Here is a 21,661-nt window from a genome sequence, read left to right as displayed (position 1 = left end):
TTAAAATTATATATTATTATCATATACTTACCTATACTTACGTTGTAATGGTATGCGTTGTAATAGTATGTGCGTTGTAGTTTTTTGCGTTGTAATGGTATCCGTTGTAAAATGACCTGCGTTGTAAAAAATCCGTTGTAATGGTATGCGTGCTAAAAGTACGCGTTGTAACATCATATATCCCCTAAACAAGTACTGTGCAAGTCCTAATCAGCCTCAAAGAGTCAGAAATGCATCTCTTCCCATTTGCATCTGCTGATTAAGTTTTTTTTTAATGTTTCCCCTAGCTTGAAGATGGTAGCTGCCTTGCACCCAGCAGCAGCTCTCTGGTGCTTTTAACATACAAAGTTACCCACATGGAAGAAGAAATGCGGTTGACATATAGAACTTTCAAATGTTTTTACCTTATGAGGTGTTCAGTTTTGCAGCAAGCTATCGTCTTTCTTTCCTGACTTTCACACCCACGGCTGATCTGTGAACCATTTAGGGCATCACGTCTCATCTCCAGCGTACCCGCTGCCTTCCTGTCCTCCAGATTAATATTTGAACGAAGCCAATTAAAAGTTCCTCTCAATGTAAATATATCTGCAGCGGGACCAGGTGCTGGAATAAATTCTCAAAGATTTTCCTGACAGTAACACAATTCTCACTCATTTAGGTGTTTATTTCCGGTCCATAATTCATGCTTGTTTGTTCCTCATTATCACTTCTGAGACACATCATATACGACCTTCATGAATGAAAAAAGCAAATAAATGTGCATTCATAATAAGACAGAGCCTGCTAAAGAATGTTTTGCTGGTAAAGTGTCATGATTGCTCTTTTAGTGAAATGCTCGCTGCTGATGTCGTTGTTGATTAAATCGGTTAAATAATAAAGCCTCACATTTTTCCCCTTTCAAAGCCGCAAACGTGTGTGTGATGAACAAACCAAACAGGCCTTTGACTTCAGAGGGCAGCTCCTGCTGTCTTGTAACATGTAACTTGCAGAAAACAAAGATGTTTAAACTGTGAATCACCAGCCAGACAGGGCTGTGTCCAGGGGAAGTCAGCATCAAGTGTGTACAGAATTCGCCTTCTTACACTTCTTAGGGCAGATTTACAAGATAGTGAAGCATCTATAGAGATGCTTCACTTTCCTTGCGCCACCCTAAAAAATGCTTGTGCCACCATGGATGAACCGTATTTACAATACGACGCACCATGGCAAACGGATTGATAGATGCGTCAGAAATTCTGACGCATCTGTTGAGGCAAAAGTCAAACATTGCTGGAGTTGAGTCGCAAACACGACACAACTCCAGCAATGCATTGCATTTTGTGGCGTATTCCCACTACACTGTGTCACTCCTTATGCCTGCTTCAAGCAGGCGTAAGGTTTTGATGCAGTAGCGTCCTAAAAGTGACGCACTGAAATCTTGTAGATTTCACTGCGTCACTTTTACGAGGTGTACCTGCAAGGGAACACCCACCCTGCATACATTATATCTCACACACACGCAGGGCTTTACAACGTGACCCATCTCCCTAGATGCGTCACGTTGTAAATAGGACGCATTGTTTGCGCCGCTGGTGCATCTCAAAAAGTGACGCAGTGGCAGCGCACAGAGGCGCAAGGGCCTTGTAAATCTGCCCCGGAGTGTTTAATACTCTGATTTATTTGCTATTTCTACCGGAATGGATGGTACCATGTGGTGTGTTAGATGGGACGCAGCATTCTATTGCCTTTGTATAAGGATTGCCGTTCCAGGCAGGCTCTGCTCTTGTAGGACACGAAGTGCATACTCACAGCTGTAAGAGGAGATGTTCGTCAGCAGCGGTGAGGAGAAACAGATTTAATGTATGATAATCCGTCCTACGGCCAACATCTGCCCACCGAAAGCCAGGCATCCGACTGTCAGAGGGATAGAAACCAACAGCTGCCGAGGATACTGAACCGTGAGGCCAGCACACCCCAAACGCCACAAGAATATAGATAAACAACTACACAGTAACACAATGAATACATTAATGCAGCTTCTCACCGAAGCACACCTGGCCTCAAGAGGCATCCAAGAGGCAATCAAAGAAGAACACAATTATTCACTCGTCTGGAATACAATTATTGGACTGAAAGGAAGATATTTCCTTCCACCTAAGGAACTTCACTCATCCTTTCGCCGGAACCAAGCATCCTCAATGGGTATTCCTTGGCCAAATGACCCCCGGGGAGAAAATTCCTCATTCAAAGATTAGTGCCAATCACCTGGTCCACCTTCACAGTGCCAGTCAACATCCACAGTATTAGGACAATATAATACAGAAGGACGAAACGCAATAATAGAACCAATCCACCATTTACACTAGCCAAAGGCAGGAGCATCTTCATCAAACGCTCTCCATTTGGAAGCAGGGCATCTGGGTAAACTAGCAGCCATTTGGTCTATAAATCCCTATTTTGAAACCTGGCCGTATTTGTAGTAAAATTAGGCACTCTTTCCAGTACAATAAACGTACACAGAAATTTCTGATCACACCTGAATGACATATTCTTACCAAACCACTCTCTCTTACCACGTTCTCTAGTCAGCCACGGCCGGTAGTAGGTGTAACTGCAGGGCGGTGACGTAGGGAGGGGCAGGGTGGGGGGTTGTAATGTATGGATTACGGACTATAACAGGTAAGTAAACTTATAAATAAAACGAATTTCGTTGTGTGCACTGCATCACCAAATGCGATGCAGTACGCGCAACGAAATTCGTTTTATTTATTTATGTTTACTTACCTGTTATAGTCCGTAATCCATACATTACAACCCCCACCCTGCCCCTCCCAACGTCACCGCCCTGCAGTTACACCTACTACCGGCCGTGGCTGCCTCTAGTGTCCTTTCCACTTTCATAGGCTAATCCTTTAGTTAAACTGCAACCTTCTTCAGCATGTCCTCATCCAGCTGTCTGCTTTTGAAACCCTTTAACCATCCAGGACAGGACAGAGAGAGCACTTAAAATTTGCTGCCTTTAGTGGGTTCTTGTACTGACAAACCAGTACATGCCTACCTCATTTAGAGTTGGTGGAACCACTGATTTTCTGATGATGAAGCCTAGGACATCTCTATCATTGGAAACCTCCACTCGGTGGCCCATCCTCCATCGGACTGCCAGACAGGGCTGGCTTTAGGGCAACTGGCACCTGATGCCACAATCTTTTTTGGCGCCCCACCCAAAGTGATCTCCTCTGATTCCCTCACTATCATCGGTCAAAAGTCCAACTCATCTCTCCATAGACCCACTCTCACATATGTTTCATTTATTTTAACCCCTTCGCTGCGGGGTGTTTTACCCCCGCTGTGCAGGGGGAGGTGGGGCGCGCAGCGCCCCGATGCACAGCGGGGAAATTAGCCCCACTTGCGAACGTTCCAACGGCCGTGACGAGCTCAGCTCGTCACCAGCATGGATAGTGTTAAAGCACTATTAAAGACTGGCTTTACTAATCCGCTCAGCTATCAACATAAAATACAGATCTGTTATTTGCAACAGCATTTTAACCCTCTGTGCTTCTTTATGGCAAGTGGAAACTGCCGCTAGACAAAACTCTGATATCTTTCTCTAGCAGGAAAATGAATTTCAAGAGTTATCTTGACATTTTTATTGCTGCCTGAAAGCTGAACGCATAAGGAACTCTGTAGCAGGTGCTTTTAAATGTAAGTTATTGCTGAACACAGAACCCTCTCCCATTGTCGATGGTGATCAGCAGTGCAAGACCTTAAAGTATTAAAAGATTGTTTAAAAAAATTAAAGGTGCTAACTGTTTGAGAGGCCATCAAATTTCCGAAACAATGAACTTAAAAAACACACCCCAAAAAACAAACATGCTTCATGCCAGGCAGCAATACTGCAAATGGATCCAGACGTCTGTTGCAAAATGTTTCCCTTCGTTCATCAACTATGCAAGAGACGAGGTAATGCTTTGAGGGCACCCCGAGACACCTTACACTTGTGTCAATCAGTTCCAAACTGAGGGGCATATTATCAAGGGGGTTTATCTCCACTTTTTTGGCTTTAAAAGGCAAGAAAGCGGAGATAAAATTATCTCCCTATTACCTAGCTGTCGCTAACACCAGTTAGCAACAGCTAGTAGGAGATAGCGACCATCTTGGGCCCCGCTTTACATGTCAGTGAAATTTATCACTAATGACATGCAAAGTGGGCGTGCCAAGATGTTAGCGACTGGAAACAGTAGCTAACATCGCTATCTCCTATTACCAACTTTTGGAGATATGCGCTAAGCGCGATTATCTCCAAAAGCTAACACCTGCCCCTGAGCAGTTCTTAGCCATGTTATCCAATGGTAGGTGTATAACATGGCTAAGAGCATTAGCTCGGTAATGCATGAATATCGCTGACTTTTCAGTGATATTCATGCATTTCGGCCGATTTTTTTCGCTTAGGAGATAAACCTTGATAATAGCAAGGTTCCTAAGCGATAAAAATCGCCGCAGCTCGGCGATAAAAATATTGCCGCTAAGCCAACATAGCGATAATTATCGCTAGTTGTTGGTAATATGCCCCTGACTGTATTTGTGCAAAATAACCCTGTGACCCATATGACCTCTATGTGTTCCAGATATAAAATTGCTACCAATTCCTCAGAGGTGAATATGTATCACCTCTGAAAAGTAAAGAGCCTTCAACTCACAACTTACTTGGATATTTTTTGCCCGTCCCTGACTCGAACCCTCTTTCCTTATGACAACTCAAAATTATATATTTTGATGGATAGGTTACTCCATCGCAAACATGGTGGGTATCCCGTCTGCTGCATTACAAGTGCATTATAACCTAGAACCCTTCCAATACAGAGGGTGGGATATGACTTCACTCTCCAAACTCTAAATAAGGCCGCTAGTTACCTAATATCGAACACAATGCTTCTTGAGAGCACTCAGCCATTTGTGTTGTCATAACTCCATCCACCTGAGATGCTGTATCCACTGAGGTTAGAATGCACTCACTCCCTACTCACACTCTTCCCCGCCAGATCGGAGATTGGCAAGAGTATACTCTCCATGGTAGGTAGAGTTGTTACCATCAGGATGAATGTACACTCATGTAGCTTGAAAACCAGAAGGAGCAGAAAAGCAGAATCCCCTCAAGGGCTCACTGTGATCAGTAAAGAGCATGAAAACAGATCCCCATATGGAAATCTTAAAAGCTGTGAACCCTTCACTCAAAAGGATATCCCTTTCTGGAGGCTTCAAAGAAGGACAAAGAACGTCTACTGTATTCACAACATATTGAAGAAAGTGGTATGCAATAGCAACTAGAAAAACATCTATTGCATGCACACAATCTCTACATTGAAAAAAAATAATTAAAGGCAAGGGCCATAATACGTGGCATTACCAGTAGTAGTAGCATTCTTGATTCAGTATGTGTGCCTCACTGATGACAGAGGTATGAGTCTCGAGCTCACTCTTCCTTACCCTCTCACTGGCCCCCTTGGACCTAGCCAGAGGTCGAAGTACATTAAGAAAAGTATGGGAACTGTGATGCTGCATTCAATGGGGGCAGGCTGTTTGAGTGTGGGTCAAATGTATGCTATAAAACAAAATATTCTGTAAGATTTTTTGGTCTTTCACTGTCAGAAAGCTACATATAAAATAATGCACAACATAAACGAAAAATTTCTAAAAAAGATGCTACTAAGTGGGAAATGCACTATAGTACATTATGAAACCTCTATTAATTAAAGCACTGCAGAGAGCCACTAAATTAAATCTTGGTCAGTGCAGTGGAGAATAGCGACTTGTGTATTTTTAGTGCTATGAGGTCACAGCACATGACAAAAAGCACGATGAATATTCAAGTCATTATTTTACACTTGCATTTCACACAGTATAAGATAGACTGCTACAAAATGCTCAATAAAGGTTAAGATAAAAGGGGGCTGCCAAAATAAAGATATTTAAATACCGAGACTGTACATAATGCAACCTTTCATATATAACTATCCCTTCAACACATCAGGGGTAGTGAGTGCTATATAAGTAGAATTACAATTAAAAGCACCCATTTCACAGCTCAGCTGTTAACTCTGTGCACTGCCACTCAAAAATGATAACTCTTTGTCATCACAAAGGTTCGCATAATTCGATCAATTAAAGCCAGTACCGGCTTCCAGGCATCCATTACATTTGCATAATTAACAAGTTTTGCATTTCTTTCAGGCAAGCAGGCACCATGGCTTGTTTAGCTGTCTGCCCAGTTTCAGTTTCACAGCACAAAAGACTCACTGGGTGACACTCCAGCTGAGGAATTTAAACTATCGGAATTAACCATCCTGGGTGGTTGTCTTGTAGATGAATATTTTTTCACAAATTAAAAAAGTATGGGCATGTCGAGCTCCACTGATCCCGCCCACTTTGACCACTGGCCCTAGGACAGTGGGTAGAAGTATGCCACTCTCACTGATGACAGGTAAGAGCCTCTAGCTCACCCTTCTTTACCTTCTCACTGCCCCCCTTGGTCCTAGCACAGTGGGTAAACGTGTGTGTATCTCACTGATGAGAGAGGTATGATTCTTCCGCTCACTCCTCCTCACCCTCTCATTGGGCCATTTTTTTTAAAAATGTTTTTATTCAGGACTTGACAATTCATTCATCACATTAATTTCAAAAAATCGAAAAAAAACACAATGATCTGCTGAAGAACAAATAATAAAATATTACATCATCTCAGAAAAAAGGGATAAGACCTAAGAGAAGAAATTTCATATCCAGAAACAAACATAGAAATTTAATCAAAAAATGTCCCCCATATTTTTTCAAATTTATGCAGTCCCCCAATCCTTTGTGCATATATAAATTCGCTTTTCCTTACTCTCTTCATTTTCCCATACCATTCATCCAAAGATGGTACAACATCTGTTTTCCAATACTTGAGAATCAGTGATCTGCCAATCGCTATTATAATATATATCAGTTTTGCCTGTGACTCGACCAGATTAGGCTCTGGATCAATACCAAATATGATCAGTCTTTCATAATTAATAATCGTACAGTGCATATGAAGTGAAAGCAAAGAAAAGATGCCCTCCCAGAAGGCCTCTATTCTGGGGCATAAGGCTACTATGTGAGATCAATTAGCCAAATCTGGTAGAGAACACCTAAAACAAATAGAAGATGTATTACAAAACATTTTAGCAAGAACTGTAGGAGTGTAATATAACAGCCATTTACTAAAATACAGCATTCGCCTTCAGTTGGCGCCTCTCAATGCAGAGAAATTAAACTTATTTAAAGTTTTCCACATATTCACTGTTAAGTTGAGACTTTCATGTTTCTGCCATTTTTTAGTTGCTTTAGAACTCAAATCCTCCTCTCTACTCTGTGCTAGTTTTCTTCTCCATTTTCCTGGTTTTATAAATAATGAAGACCAAAAGATATCATTAGATAAATCTGAGGCTCGACTAATCTGAACTAGGTCATTTTGAACAAAAACTTTATATAGAAGATTATATGAACCCCTAAGAAGAAAGTTTCCCCCTATTAGAGAGAACATCTTGTTAGGAGTTAACCAAGCATCATTTTCCACAAAATTCAATAGTGAAGTGAACCCCAGTCTGACCCAATTTTGTATAATTTCTGGCCCCATTTTTATACCAAAACCAGTAATAGCATCACTAAAAGGAGTTTTAAAGCTAAAAAGAGAAAGAGAGTATCTCTTCAACATGGCGTCTCGTTTTTTGAAAAACCAATTTAATACCTTGTATCTGACTAGTTTGGGGGATTTGGGTATGGATAATGGAGAAGAGATTTTGACTTCTTTACAAATTGTTTCAAAAAAGAAATTTATAAACAGTCCTTGACTTAACATTGAATGTTCGAATCTTGAGAGATACTGTGCAAAATACGCAAAGTAATAATCTCTAAGGTTTGGGAGACCGAGACCACCTTGATCTTTTTCTGCATATAAAGGATTAATGGCAATTCGAGGTGTCTTTTTAGCCCAGACAAAAGCTGAAAACATGGATTAAATTTTTGAAAAGAAGGATCCCGGTAATAAACATGGGATAGTGGAAAACAAAAAGTTGAATAGGGGGAGGACAGACATCTTGATTAAAGCCACCTGGCCTAAAATAGACAAGGGTAAGGTATTCCAACGTGAGAACAGATCCCGGACTTTTTTTATTAAGGGTTCAAAATTCAAAAAATACAAATCACTCACAGATGACGTAAAATATACCCCCAAATATCTTTTAGGTCTATTGTTAATACAGTTTTGAAAATCCGGGTGTAATTCGGGAATAATACCACTGCAAATCAAGATCTCGGTTTTCCTCCTATTGATGCGATACCCTCCTAATGCTTCAAATTCTGCAAAAACAGCAAGAGCCCGTGTTTGCGAATGGATCTCCGGTTTAAGAAGAAGCATTATGTCATCTGCATATAATTTGATTTTATCCATAGATGTTATAGGTGGTAGAATATCTACAGAATTCCGAATTGCCAGTGCCAGTGGTTCTATGAAGAAGGCAAAGAGAACAGGGGACAGTGGACATCCCTGTCTTGTCCCTCTTTGCACTGAAATTGAACCCACCATGGATTTGTTAATAAGCACATGGGCTTTTGCACCTTGATACAAATTTTTAACTAAGGTTATAATTTGTGAGGGGATTCCAAAAAATTGTAAAATAGAAAAAAGTGTATCCCAGACCACCAAATCAAAAACCTTTTCTGCATCTAAAATAAAAACTAAAGCCGACACCTTACGTGTTTCAAAATAATCTAAGGCCTCGACCAAATAGCGAGTGTTAGTGATGAGTTGTCGACCTGCAATAAAACCATTTTGATCTGAGGGAATCAGATGCGGAGAAATATTATTTAAACGTAGTGAAAGTAATTTAGTAATGATTTTATAGTCCGAATTTAGCAAAGTTATGGGTCTGTATGAATTAGGATCATTTGCTTCCTTTCCTTTTTTCAAAAAACTAACCACAGTCCCATCATAAAATGATGATGGGATTAAACCACCTTCCAGCATGGATTTGGATAATGAAAGTAAAAGTTTAGATAGGGAGGTGAAAAATATTACAAAAAATTCTCCAGGGAAACCGTCTGGTCCACACGCCTTACCATTTGGCAGAGATTTAACTACAGCTTCTAGTTCATCTTCTGAGAACGAAGTTGCCATAGCTTCTTGCTCCGTCTGAGATAGAGTAGGAAGATTATACTTGTTTAGAAAATTATTTAATCTGTTTTGATCTGTAATATGGTGCGAAGTATAGATTTTCTCGTAATGAGACAACATAATCTGTCCTATCTCTGCTGAGTCTGAGGTATCAGAATTATTGATTGGAGATTTAAGAGAATGAATTAGATTAGCAGCCGCTTGTTCTTTGACCTGCCATGCCAAAAATTTGCCCGTAAAATTACTATGTTCGTATGATTTCTGGGCTTGCTTACAGAAACTTTCCTCACTTCTCTCCAAATAATGTAAGCTCAGTTCACGTTTTGCAGCATTTAATTGGATATTCAGCCGAGCAGATGGATTCTGATATATTTGTTCTACCAAATCCTGGATATTTTTCTGTAATAGATTCTTTGTATCCCTAAACGCAGCAGATTCCCGCGCATCCCTTCCAATAGCAATCCCCCGAATAAATGCCTTAAGTGAGTCCCAAACCATATGAATAGGAGCAGTTCCCATATTTCGATCATTAAAATCCTTTATTTAATTTTTCAATAGGGTCACCCAAGTTACATCAGCCAGGTATGATTTATTAAACACCCAGCGTTTTACAACACTGATACTTTCCTCAAACGTCGGTTCTAATGTTAACAGAGCATGATCGGAGAAGCCATTGTGTAGAAATCTTTGATGACTAATTTTTAAGATTTGAGGAGATCAGAAAAAAATCAATACGAGAAAATGACCTATGTCTTCCCGACCAGCAAGTATATTCTCGTTTATGGGGATTAATAAATCGCCACGGATCAACAAGATCTAAAGTCCTTACATTGTTCGAAATTGTCTTAAATGTTTTAGGTTTCAGTTGTTTTTTACCACACGTGCTGGAATCTAGTTTGAGGTCCATAAGTATATTAAAGTCCCCCCAATCACAATATCACCTCCGACCAACAAGAGAGACTGGAACATTTCCTCATAGATTTCCGAATTATCATTGACTGGGGTATAAAAGCTTACAAATGTGATAGACGAGGGCCTATTCTTAAATTTACATGTTGCCCAACACCATCGACCCCGGCTCTCAGCCTTTGATTGCAAAATCTCTATCTCCATATTCTTATTGATGAAAAGTGCTACTCCCCTCTGTGAGTCTGAAAAAAAGGAGAACCCCCGATACGAGGCCCAACCTTTAAACATAGAAAAGTTATCAGCTTTTGAGAGAGGGATGTGTGTTTCTTGAAGAAGAATAACTGCAGGATTTTCAGTTAAGACCCATTTCTCTATTGCCCGCATTTTATTTTTTTTATTTAGGAGGTTCACATTAAACGAAAGGATTTTTATACTTTTTCTAACCATTCTGGTAGTATTTACTAAAGTTGAGTAAAAAGATTACTCTCCCTTTGCCTTTTTTATAACAAAATGCAGTCTTTTCAAAGTCCATAAAAAGAATATTTTTAACTTCAGCTGGCAGATAAAAAAAATGAAAATAAACATAGAATTTTGCCAAGAACTGTGTTTTTTCCCCCCTGACCTACCCCCTCCCTCTTCTTCCATCTGTGGCACCTCCTTGCTCTTCCTCTCTCCTCCCACACACGCCACAGAATCCTCTCCCTTCCATTTGAGGTGTCGTGTTGATACACCTCTTCAACCTTCCTGTCCTGTCCTGCCCCCACCCCAACATAGTGCGAGAAATAAATCACCTAGTGTGAATGAAAAAGAAGGCAATGTAAACAAAAAAAAAAGAGTCCACATCTCAAGCTATGGTCTATCTTAAGTCCGAATTTTTAGCCATTTAGCCATTTTGAATCCCATGCAATAGCTCTTGTGCTGCCTCTACATCCGATAGCATGTAGAATTTACCTTTGAAGAGCACTCTAAGTTTTGACTGCTGTGCTATCATTGCTTGTGCCCCATGTGCTTTAAAGGGATGAAGAATTTTAACAAATTCTTTCCTACATCTTGCAGCCACCGCAGACATATCTGAGAAAATCCGGCATTTCACTGTGGCATTCACCGGGAACAGTCTTTGTCGAATTGCTCTGGATAGAATTTGCTCCTTTACCCTAACATCAGCAAAGTTAATGAGAATAGTCCGAGGTAACGTAGAATTCGTGGGGAGGTGTGCAGGAACACGATGAGCTCTGGTGATCGTTAAATCTCCTTTTTGTTCCGGTATCACCCCCTGTTGTAGAAATGTAGAAACCCACTGGAGGATGTCTGACCCCTCAATTCCTTCGGGGACCCCCACTGTGCGTAGGTTTGATCTTCTATTGTAATTCTCAAGATCATCCAGCTTATTCTCAAGAGCCCTAGATGTTTTGGATACATCTACAGTCTCTTTCTTTACTGCAACCATTTGATCCTCGAGAGAGGAAATCCTTTCCTCTGCCTCAGTTAGCCGAGCTGCGAAGGTAGACACTAGCTCTTCAATTTTGTCCATTTTGTCCAGCCTCTGATGGATTGCTGACAGCTCCATGTTTTGTGATCTCTTAATCTCTCTTAGTTCGTCTAATATTAAGTTTAGCATGTCTTTTACGGACATCTTCATCTCTCCTTCTGTTTCCGTATCTATCTCTAGTACAAGGGGTTTGGAGCCCACCACCTCCAACGCCAAATTTCTATCAGATATAGATGGGGATTGAGATACTTTACTCATTGAGTCCTTTTTTTCCAAAGTCATAGACTCCTGTGAATCTACTGTTGTTTGCTTTAAGTCAGATGTTAAAATAGATTTAGAAATAGATGCTGCTGAGGCATGTTGTGCGAATGAAGCTGAATTCATAGAGGGGCTGACAGCTAGGTTGGAATCATTTGTGCCAACTAGGTGATCCTGAGTTACTGCCCCATTTACAGCTGTTTCAGCGATCGCATTATTGGTCACAAGAGGAAGAGTTTTCTTTACAAACAGAGGAAATTGTTTGGGCGGAGGGGGTGGTTGTGCAAGAGGCTGAGGTGAGGCAAGGATGTCAGACCTATCACCATTATGAACCTCTACAACTTTGTCCCCCACACTCAGATGCACTAGATCTTCTGTTACTCCCTCCTCTGTTTCTGAACAGTCCGATGAATGCACTGAGTCCACCTCCTTTATAATACCTCCATCTGTTAATTTAGCCATAGCCTCAGCCTCTTTTGCCTGCTGATGGCGTTGCTTAGCTTTGCGTGCATTTAGGATCTTCCCCATACCAGCAGTAACTCAGTAGCTCAGTAACTCAGCAGCTCAGCTCTCCCCAAGCACTCCCCAAGAAGTTATTGCAAAAATACTAAAAGGTATTACGGAGAAATATTGCAGAGAAATTGCAGAGGCATCCACAGTTATTTTCCCCCTTTTCCCTTCTTGAAGTAGAGCAGATTAACCCTGAACACCCAGGGGGTAAAAAAAGGAAAGCGATGGCTCCCTTACTACTTCAAATCAGCGACTGCTAATTACCAACACCAAGCAAAGCGTTATCTGTTTCTCTGTTTCCTTTAGTGTCTCACAGTTTCACAGTCTTGAGAGTTTTAAACAGAGTTTAACACTTCTTCGTATTTATAAATACAGTCTTTTTAGAATAGTAAGATTAATTAGTAGGTGCCGCCGTTTACTTTCCCCAATTAGAAGGCCTAATTCAGCCCTGCTCTGCCACTTGAGTTAATACGTTTTTTTGAAAGAGGAAAGCCACCGAGAAATCCCGTCAAATAACAGTGTTGCTTTCTCCAAATCGAAAGTTCATAAAGGGCTACCAGCTTCTACTCGCTGAAACAAACACACTCCTCTGCACCTACCACGATTCTTACGGGTACAGATGCCGATGCAGGCTCCCTCAGCATGCAGACGTCGTTTTTTAGCAAATAGATTCCTTCATAGTGAAACCGCCATTCTCTACCCCGCGGAAAAGCGGAGTGGCTCCCTCAGCATGATTTCCTCAGCATTGCGGTGTTATTAATTCCAGCCGTCAATCTTCTTCCTCGCGTTCCAACCAAATTCGGCTCAGGACACCAAAGAAAACCTCCGTGAACGCTGGTCCGAAACCGCCGTAGGTTTCAATCCTGCTACTAGAGACAAACGACGACACCTTCCACCATCGCGTACCTCGTGTGAGGGAGGGGCAGCAGAGCGGCACTCAGGTGCTACGTGGAGGCGTGGAACTCCACCGTAGCTCTCTGCTCTCGCCAAGCCAGTTTGTCCTCTCATTGGGCCTTAACAATTTTCTTTGTGGATAAAACAGGAGGGAGGATCCCCGTATCTGACATAATAATCATAAAAGACAAGAAAACAATGATTTGATCTTTGATATGAGAATGAGGTGCACCTTGAAGTACCTTAACCAACCAATGTTCATGATTAACACTTTCAGACATCACCATGTGATCCAAATTCTTTAAACAGAATGTCCAAAAGTTGCATTATACTATCAGCAGATATCAGTATCTCTTCTCAGGTGGCAGTCACACTAGTGACACCTGCAGAAAATCACACCTGCTTCTGAGGTGCAGCTGTGGGGAAGCCAATGAGTAGAGAAGATCAGATATGGATGCACACCTTTGGGCCTGCTGAACATGGAAAGATTATTGGATTGGTGCATTGGATTAGCCTAACAACTAGTACAACTCATTGAGAGAGAATGACTGGCTAAATTACTTATTAATTTCAAAATAATTTCATCATAGCCTCAATTACCCATTCTTTAGTTTATAGTTGACTATGGCAGCTCCAATTTTGAGGCTACTTTCTATTTTTTTTCCTTATTTAGCTTTTTCTGGAGTACCTCTTCTTTTACCCATTCATTTACTTGTAGCCCACTGTGTTTTACTCTTGATATTTCCTGCTGAGAACAAGGATCAAACTCCCCATAGTGAACACCACTGAAATAAATGCTGATCCTTGCAAGCAAAATACATCTTATCAAACATCTTGCAGTCTTGAAAATGTCACTGATTATATAACCAGTGAACTCAATTCTACTTATACAGAACAACCCACATTGAATGCCATAATTCGTGTAATAATTCCCAGACCTGTGTTCAAATGTACACAATATATCACAGTATTTCTATTTCATATCAATCAAATGTGACACAATTCATAGCATTGTTCTTTCAGTGGAAACTTTGGCCAAAATATGCATTTTTCTCTCTGTTCTGAAATCATTCACTTTGATGGCTAAACATGCATCTTTAAACAATTTAAAGATTTTTAAATTGAACTAAGGCTCCTCAGCACCTACATGGCCACATATAGATTGTTGACACTCCAAATGATGAAGCAATTCTGAAAAGAAAGATGAGGAAGAAAATGAGGGTAAATGGATAAATCCACCAGACATATCTACCATATTGTAAGAATGGTGGAAGGGCAGGTGTGCGAGTAACAATCAAAGCATGACTCCAGGAACTCTTCCGCAGTAGTAGTGCTAAAACCTTGTGCCCAGAGCAGATTAAAGAGACTGTGGAGAAAAGATTCACTATTGGAAAGGTGAAGAGAAAGGTACGATGCACTCTGATGTCAGTAAGAAGTGCACTTAAATGTTTTCTCATTCACAAACAGAAAAAGTGCATCCATTTCCATAGGACATAAAATGAAGTGAAAAAAAAAGATTTATAAAGTGCATATAATACCTGAGGGTGTCAAGGCGCTAGCATTCCAAGGGCATCAGATACTACGGGAAAAGAGACAACTTAGAAGGTGCAAAGATTGAGGTAAAACAACCAGGTTTTAAGATGGTTAGGAAATATAAGGATGTTTTCCTTCCCTGAAATGAGAAGGGATAAAGAATTCCACAGTCTGGAAATTGAGTAGGAAAATGAACGCCCACCCCACCTGGTTTTGCGAATTTTCAAGAACAACCAACCGTCTCTTAGAGGTGGAGCACAGAAGCCTCCTAGGCATATACGATCTCCAAGAAGATTTAAATAAACTTGAATCAGAGGAATGGGAGGCCTTATGGGTCAAGCAGAGAACTTTAACTGCCACGTGCATCCTAATCAAGATCCAATGAAGGGTCCTCAGACACTTGGTCACAGAAAGATCCTTAGAAATGTTTAAAATCAGAAGTGTTGAGGCATTCTGAGTGACCTGAAGTTTATCTGGGGATGGCAGGAAAAGGGCATTACAGTAGTCTAGGCGTGATGATACTAATTCTATGACCACCACTTTGCGCACTTCATCTGGAATGTACTGAAAGATTTTTTTCCAGAGTTCTGGTAATGTAGAAGCATGTACTGACTGTGCCTCTCACCTGCTTCTCAAATGACAAAGAAATGTCATAGATTACCCAAAGGTTCTTAGCAAATTCTGTCAGTGTTGGGAGATGCCCGCAGTCCGTCGACCACATTGAATTCTACTCTAAATATCAGCACCACTGTTTTCTTTGCATTAAGTGTAACACCGTTTCCCTCCCATCCAACTGATGATGTTGGACCTGCATTCCTTGAACCTGCCAACCACTGGGAGGATATCATCCATGGCAGACACAATGATCTGAGTATCAACAGCATAGTACAATACTTGGAAACTGTGAGAGCTACTCAAGGTTGCCAAGGGAGAGACATACAAACTAAAAAGAGTAGGGCTGGGAAAAGAGTCTGGAAGGCTAAAAGCGTTTGCCCTAAATCAACCACAGCTTACCACCATGAATCATTGCAGTAGGCTGAACACCTTACCCATTGCACCCAGTGGATAGAGGCGATGTATAAGGAGCCCTGGTGAAATCATAGTAAACGCCGCAGAGAGGTAAAGCATGACTGTTAGAAATTGGGCAGTTGTTTGCTAGGGTATGAGCCCAAGTCAGGCAGTAACCACAATCCTAGTCAGGATAAGAAACAGGCAAACCCTAACTTAACCTGTGCTCACCCTCTCGTAGCTTGGCACAGAGCAGTCAGGCTTAACTTAGAGGCAATGTGTAAAGTATCAGTGCAATACTTCAAACAATAAAACTGTGAAAACACCACATAAAAAGATGCCAAACCAGGTTAGAACAATAGAACATAATTTAATGAATATAACAATACAAAAATATCAGAAATGCAAAAATTAGAACTTGAGATATGAATTTTAAAAGAATGAAATTTAAAATAGTGGTTGAAAGCAATAAGCACCTATTTGGGCTATCTGGTCGTGACTAACCGGGAAAAAGTGAAAAGTTCAGGCCGACTACGTGGGCTAGATACAGGGACCCAAGTAGGCCTGCTGAATAAAAGTACCTTGATCCTGGCTGTGTCGACGTCAAAGAAGATATGGGGTACAGCCAAAGTGATGTGTCGTCGCCGATCTTCGCAATGCATGCAATGGACTGTCCTGACTCATGCAACAGCGACAATGTGTTGGCTCATATGGGCACAGGGGCTGTGATGCTGAGTTCTCAGCATTGTCATAGAGGATGTGAAGAAAAGAGTGTCATGCAGTGCTGGTTCCAGAGGCAGAGTGGAGTCTATGAGCCAGCAAAGGCAGTGATGCGTCAGTTCTGGTCCACTCAACAGAGGTCGATGCGCCGGTTCTGGTCATGCAATCAAGGTTGATGCACTGGTGCTGGTCCTCTCAATGGTGCCAATGCACCGATATGAGAGCACATGCGTGGGCTTCACTGGAACAAGCACCTTAGATTTCACTTCCAAGGGTCCAGGACTGGGATAGCACTTCATGGCAGGAAAGACTCACAGATGGTAGCGTCCAGGTGCATCAGCAGAAGAGTCGGAAGTCTTTTACATTCCTAAGGGTTTAGATCAGGAGGCAAGCCAGCAAGCCTTAGGATTCACTATGGGTTCAAGAGATGCAGTACCAGTCCTTCTAAACCAAGCAGGGGAATAGCAGGCAGTAGGGCAGAACATCATTCAAGGAATGCAGCAAAGCAGTAGTCCACAAGAGTGTCAGTCCTTCAGCAGCACAGCAGTCCTTCTGCCTGGCAGAGTCTCCACAAATTCAGTAGTGTAATGACGTGCTGGTGTCAGAGGTCCTGTAATTATACCCAGTATGTCTTTGAAGTGGGAGACACATCACATACAGGTCTTTGAAGTGCACAGAGCGCGTCCCTTCATGCGCTGCTTCTAGACTCACTACAGGGGGGTATGTAGCCCTTTGTGTGGGATAAGACACAGCCCAGTCAGATGTACATGTGAGGCTGGATCCAGCTCCTCCCTCCCATCCTCCTAGGATGGCCCATCAATTCACACCTTGTCTCTCGGTGTGTGTGGCTGTCTAGAGGAAATGCACAAAGTCCAGCTGTAACCCTCCCCAGGTGTGTATCGTAGACAGGCAGCAGGCACCAAATGGCTAAAGTAAGAAAATGTCAAATTTCTAAAAGTGCAAAAAAAACAATTGATGGACAGAATGCAGAACAATGTCAGACATTCACACCAGTACAGACATCTGGGCCTAAATCCATCTTAGTTTTTTTTCTCAGATGCCATTCCAGTTTAGACCCAGCCATATGCAAATCAGTCTTGACCCTGCCCCCAATGGGAACAGTCCACCCCAAACTGCCAGGCCAGGTCCTCCCTGGACTGGAAACAAGCATCCTGGGACCGGTTTAGGATTTTCAATCATCATCAGCCAGGATAGCTTGAATCCAGTGGCATGGACAGCACGGGACCCACGTCTGGGCATACCCGTCCCACTCGGGGTGACAAATGCGTCCATTAATTGTGTGTCTTCAACTTTCTAAAAGTGGCATTTTCAGAATTGCAATTTAAAATCTGACTTCGCCATATATTGTAATTTTAAATTGTGATTCCAGAGACACCAAACTTGGAAAATCTATATATTCACGATGGGGAATTACACTTAAAAACATGTAGTAAGAGTAACCCAATATTATTCTATGGGAGGGATAGGCCTTGCAGTAGTGAAAAATGAATCTGAATTTTTTACTACCAGGACATGTAAAACCAAAACGTGCATGTTCTACCTTTTAAATACATCGCACCCTGTCCTCTAGGTTTTCCAGGGACTCTCTTAGGAGTGATGTATGTGTATAAAAAATTGAAGGTTTGGGCCTAGTAAGAGGTTTATCTTGCCAGGTCAAAATAGAAGTATAAACTGCACACACAGGGTCTGCAATGGCAAGCCTGAACCATGGCTCGGGGTCTGCTTAAGTGGGCGACACATTGAGTGCTGTAGGCACCCTAGTACTATTTAATGTACAGGCCCTGACACATGTAGTGCACTTTACTAGGGGCTTATGGGTAAATGAAATATACCAATTGGGGATGAGCAATTATCACCATGTTTAGGGGAGAGAGCACAAGCACTTCAAGACTGATTAGTGCTAAAGTTCACAGAGTCCTAAAGCCAACAAAAATGAGGTCTAAAAATAGGAGAAGGCAGGCAAACAGTTGAGGAGAAGACCACCCTAAGGCTGTCAGGTCTTACAATGACCAATACTCTGCTCGTTCATGGTAAACATGGCTCCTGATACTGCCTGCCACTACCACCAAAGCAGATTCCATGTTTAAGCATACACATCACAGATCTCAAAGTGGGTTGCTATGAGTTTAAAGCATGTATCCACACAGCGGCAGCAGCAAAACGTTTCTCTTGCAGGAATATGGAACAATGTAAGTGCGCACTGGCAGCACAACACCAGCTTGCGGGGAGCTATCCACAGAGTTGCCGCACATATCCGTTCAGCGGCAGTGGCATGTGGCTGTTTTATTGTGGTCATTAAAGAAACTGCACTCCAAGTCTTCTGGATGGATGACTCCGCTGAAGCACAGCTTAGAAAATCACACAGCAAAGTTAACTGCAAGTAGGTTTCACCTTCAATCTGCCTGGGATGGGGGGCCTGTAGTGTCTCAGGGAAAAGGACACATTGCCAAACATCTAATAACTAACAGCAGACAGCAGTGAGGAAAACCAAATTGAATATGTTAGGAGAGATTCCATGCCAGGGCTAAAATCTGCCAACAAAACCAAGCCGCACTGGGATTGAAAACGAAGAGCAAAGGAAAACAACAACACTACAAACACTACAGGAGTAAAGGGGAAAAACGATTGATAGAAATTGGATTTCTAGTTGGCTAGGGTATTCACTTAAGCCAGGCAGAACCCACCACTCTAGCCATGATAAACCCTGCTTACCCCTTTGGCAGCTTGGCAGAGCAGTCAGGCTTATCCCAGAGGCAATGTGTAAAGTGTTTGTGCAACACACACACACCAGTGACACACTAGGCACACCACAAAAAGAGACTCCACACAAGGTTATATAAAAAATATCCTTTGTATTTCACATAAAAAACATTAGACGGCGGCACTTGTGCTTCTCGATCTAAGTGCCGCCTTTGACACTGTCTCCCATGACATCCTACTCCAACGTCTGGTTGAGGCTGGGGTGGACAAGTTGGCTCTTGATTGGTTCAGATCTTTTCTATCTGATCGCTCCTTCAGGGTCACTACTCCCCCCTTCGAATCCACACCACATGCGATTGCCCAGGGAGTTCCACAAGGATCGGCTTTAAGCCCCACCTTATTTAATCTTTATGTCCAGCCGCTAGCTGATGTCGCCATGCGTGGGAACCTTTCCATCGTGTCCTACGCAGATGACACTCAGCTGGCGGTTGCACTTAGTGGGGCTTCCGATCTCGAAGCAGCCAAGTTCCGCGAGGGACTTATATCCGTGGCCCAGTGGATGAATGACAATTTCCTGCAATTGAACGCTAAGAAAACCGAGGTGCTCATTGTGGGAAAACAAATTCATCTGTGGGGCGATAGCTGGTGGCCTCAAGAGCTCGGCTCCACTCCTACCCCCGTTACTGAAGTAAAAAACCTCGGGGTGTGGTTTGACTCCCAGTTGAGTTTTTCCACCCACACAAAAAAGACTGCTGCATCTTGTTTTGGGATTCTGCGTCAGCTTCGGTCCACTTTTAAATTTTTTGACGCTCCCACCCGCCAACTTATCGTGCAAGCCATGATCTTGTCCAAATTGGACTACGCCAACTCCCTTTTTCTTGGAGTCAACCAGGCTGAGCTCTCCCGCCTCCAACGTGTTCAGAACGCTGCCGCCAGGGCTCTGGTTGGCTTGCCCAAATTCTGCTCAGCTAGGAGAACTATCTATAACCTCCATTGGCTTCCAGTGGCACAGAGAATTAAATTTAAAACTCTGATTTTGACTTTTAAAATCCTTAAATTCTCTTCCCCTCCCATTCTCCAGCAACTCATCTCTCCCTATGTGCCTACTCGCACTCTGAGGTCCTCTGCTTTACATCTTGCCACAATTCCCCGTTTTAAGAGATCCAGGGCTGGCGGACGTTCCTTTCAAGTCCTTGCTGCTAAGCTATGGAATTCATTGCCTGTCCACATCCGGGCCATTGAGGGGCTCCTCGCTTTCAGGAAGGCGGTAAAAACCTTCCTTTTCCCCTTGGCACCCTAGTTCTGTTGTTGTTGTGTTTTCTTAGTTCGTTCCCCTGGCTTTTGTCCTCGCGCCAGGACGCCCCTTTGCTGGGGCAGCTGCGCGCGTAATAAATCCAGTTAACATAACATAACAGACCATAATCACACAAATCACTGTGCCACTAGGCACTTGTCAGGACTTCACATAGATAATGCGCTCCTTTGCCAATCAGGAAATGTCATAACAGTATAGATAGTGCAATCAAGTAATTGCACATTTTCTAAACACACCAGGAGAGAGGCCATTACTGTGCATATCCCTGTGAACAGGAACTGTAGTATGTAAGGGAACAGCATTCACCACTACTAGCTAGGCCTGGGCATGTAAACCCCTACAACAATATGCATCTTTACATCGGGGCATAACAGGCAGTAGTTACATAATGCACACAGATTATCAATTCACGTGATAATGCACCAAGACACCGGCGCTCCCATTAGGTACTATACGGGCAACTGCTCACCTACTAATGCGAAAATTGTGCTATTAGGCAGTCCGCAGGTTCATAAGGGAGATTGCAAGATCACCTGTCCCCCTATTAGGGACAATATGGTAGTCTGTTCTCTGACTACTTCACTGGGTGCCTCTGCCAAGGACTCACTCTTTGTGTCTCCCTGGGTCCTGTTCCTCTACCACTCTGGCAGCCAGGCGCCCCCACCTCATATGTACCCAAATATACCAAACATGGCCATGCTGGCCCTTTCATATTCGAAACTACCACAGAAGCAGATATCAGGGAATTCCCAATGCAAACCTATGAGCGGGCAGCCTCACAGCAGTGAGAAACCAAATAGGCTGTTTGTCACTAGCAGGACATGCCATACGGTTAATGCACAGGTCCTACCTTTTACCTACACAGCATCTTGCCCATAGGACCAGCTAGGGCCTACCTTAGGGGTGATCTATATGTACTAAAAGGGGAGTTTCAGAAATGGCAACCACTTTAAATGCCACGTCACCGCAGTAGTAAACTGTGTGCGCATACCCTGCAGCAGCAGAGGCCTGAGAACATTTTGAAAGGCTACTTTGGTGGGTGGCACAAGCAGCGCTGCAGGTTCACTAGGAGCATTTAATTTACAGGCCTGGGTACATGAGATACCCCTGTACAAGGGACTTACAGGTAAATTAA

This window comes from Lissotriton vulgaris, chromosome 5 (genome assembly GCF_964263255.1).
Source record: "Lissotriton vulgaris chromosome 5, aLisVul1.2, whole genome shotgun sequence".
Classification (NCBI taxonomy): Eukaryota; Metazoa; Chordata; class Amphibia; order Caudata; family Salamandridae; genus Lissotriton; species Lissotriton vulgaris.
This window is presented reverse-complemented; position numbering follows the sequence as displayed.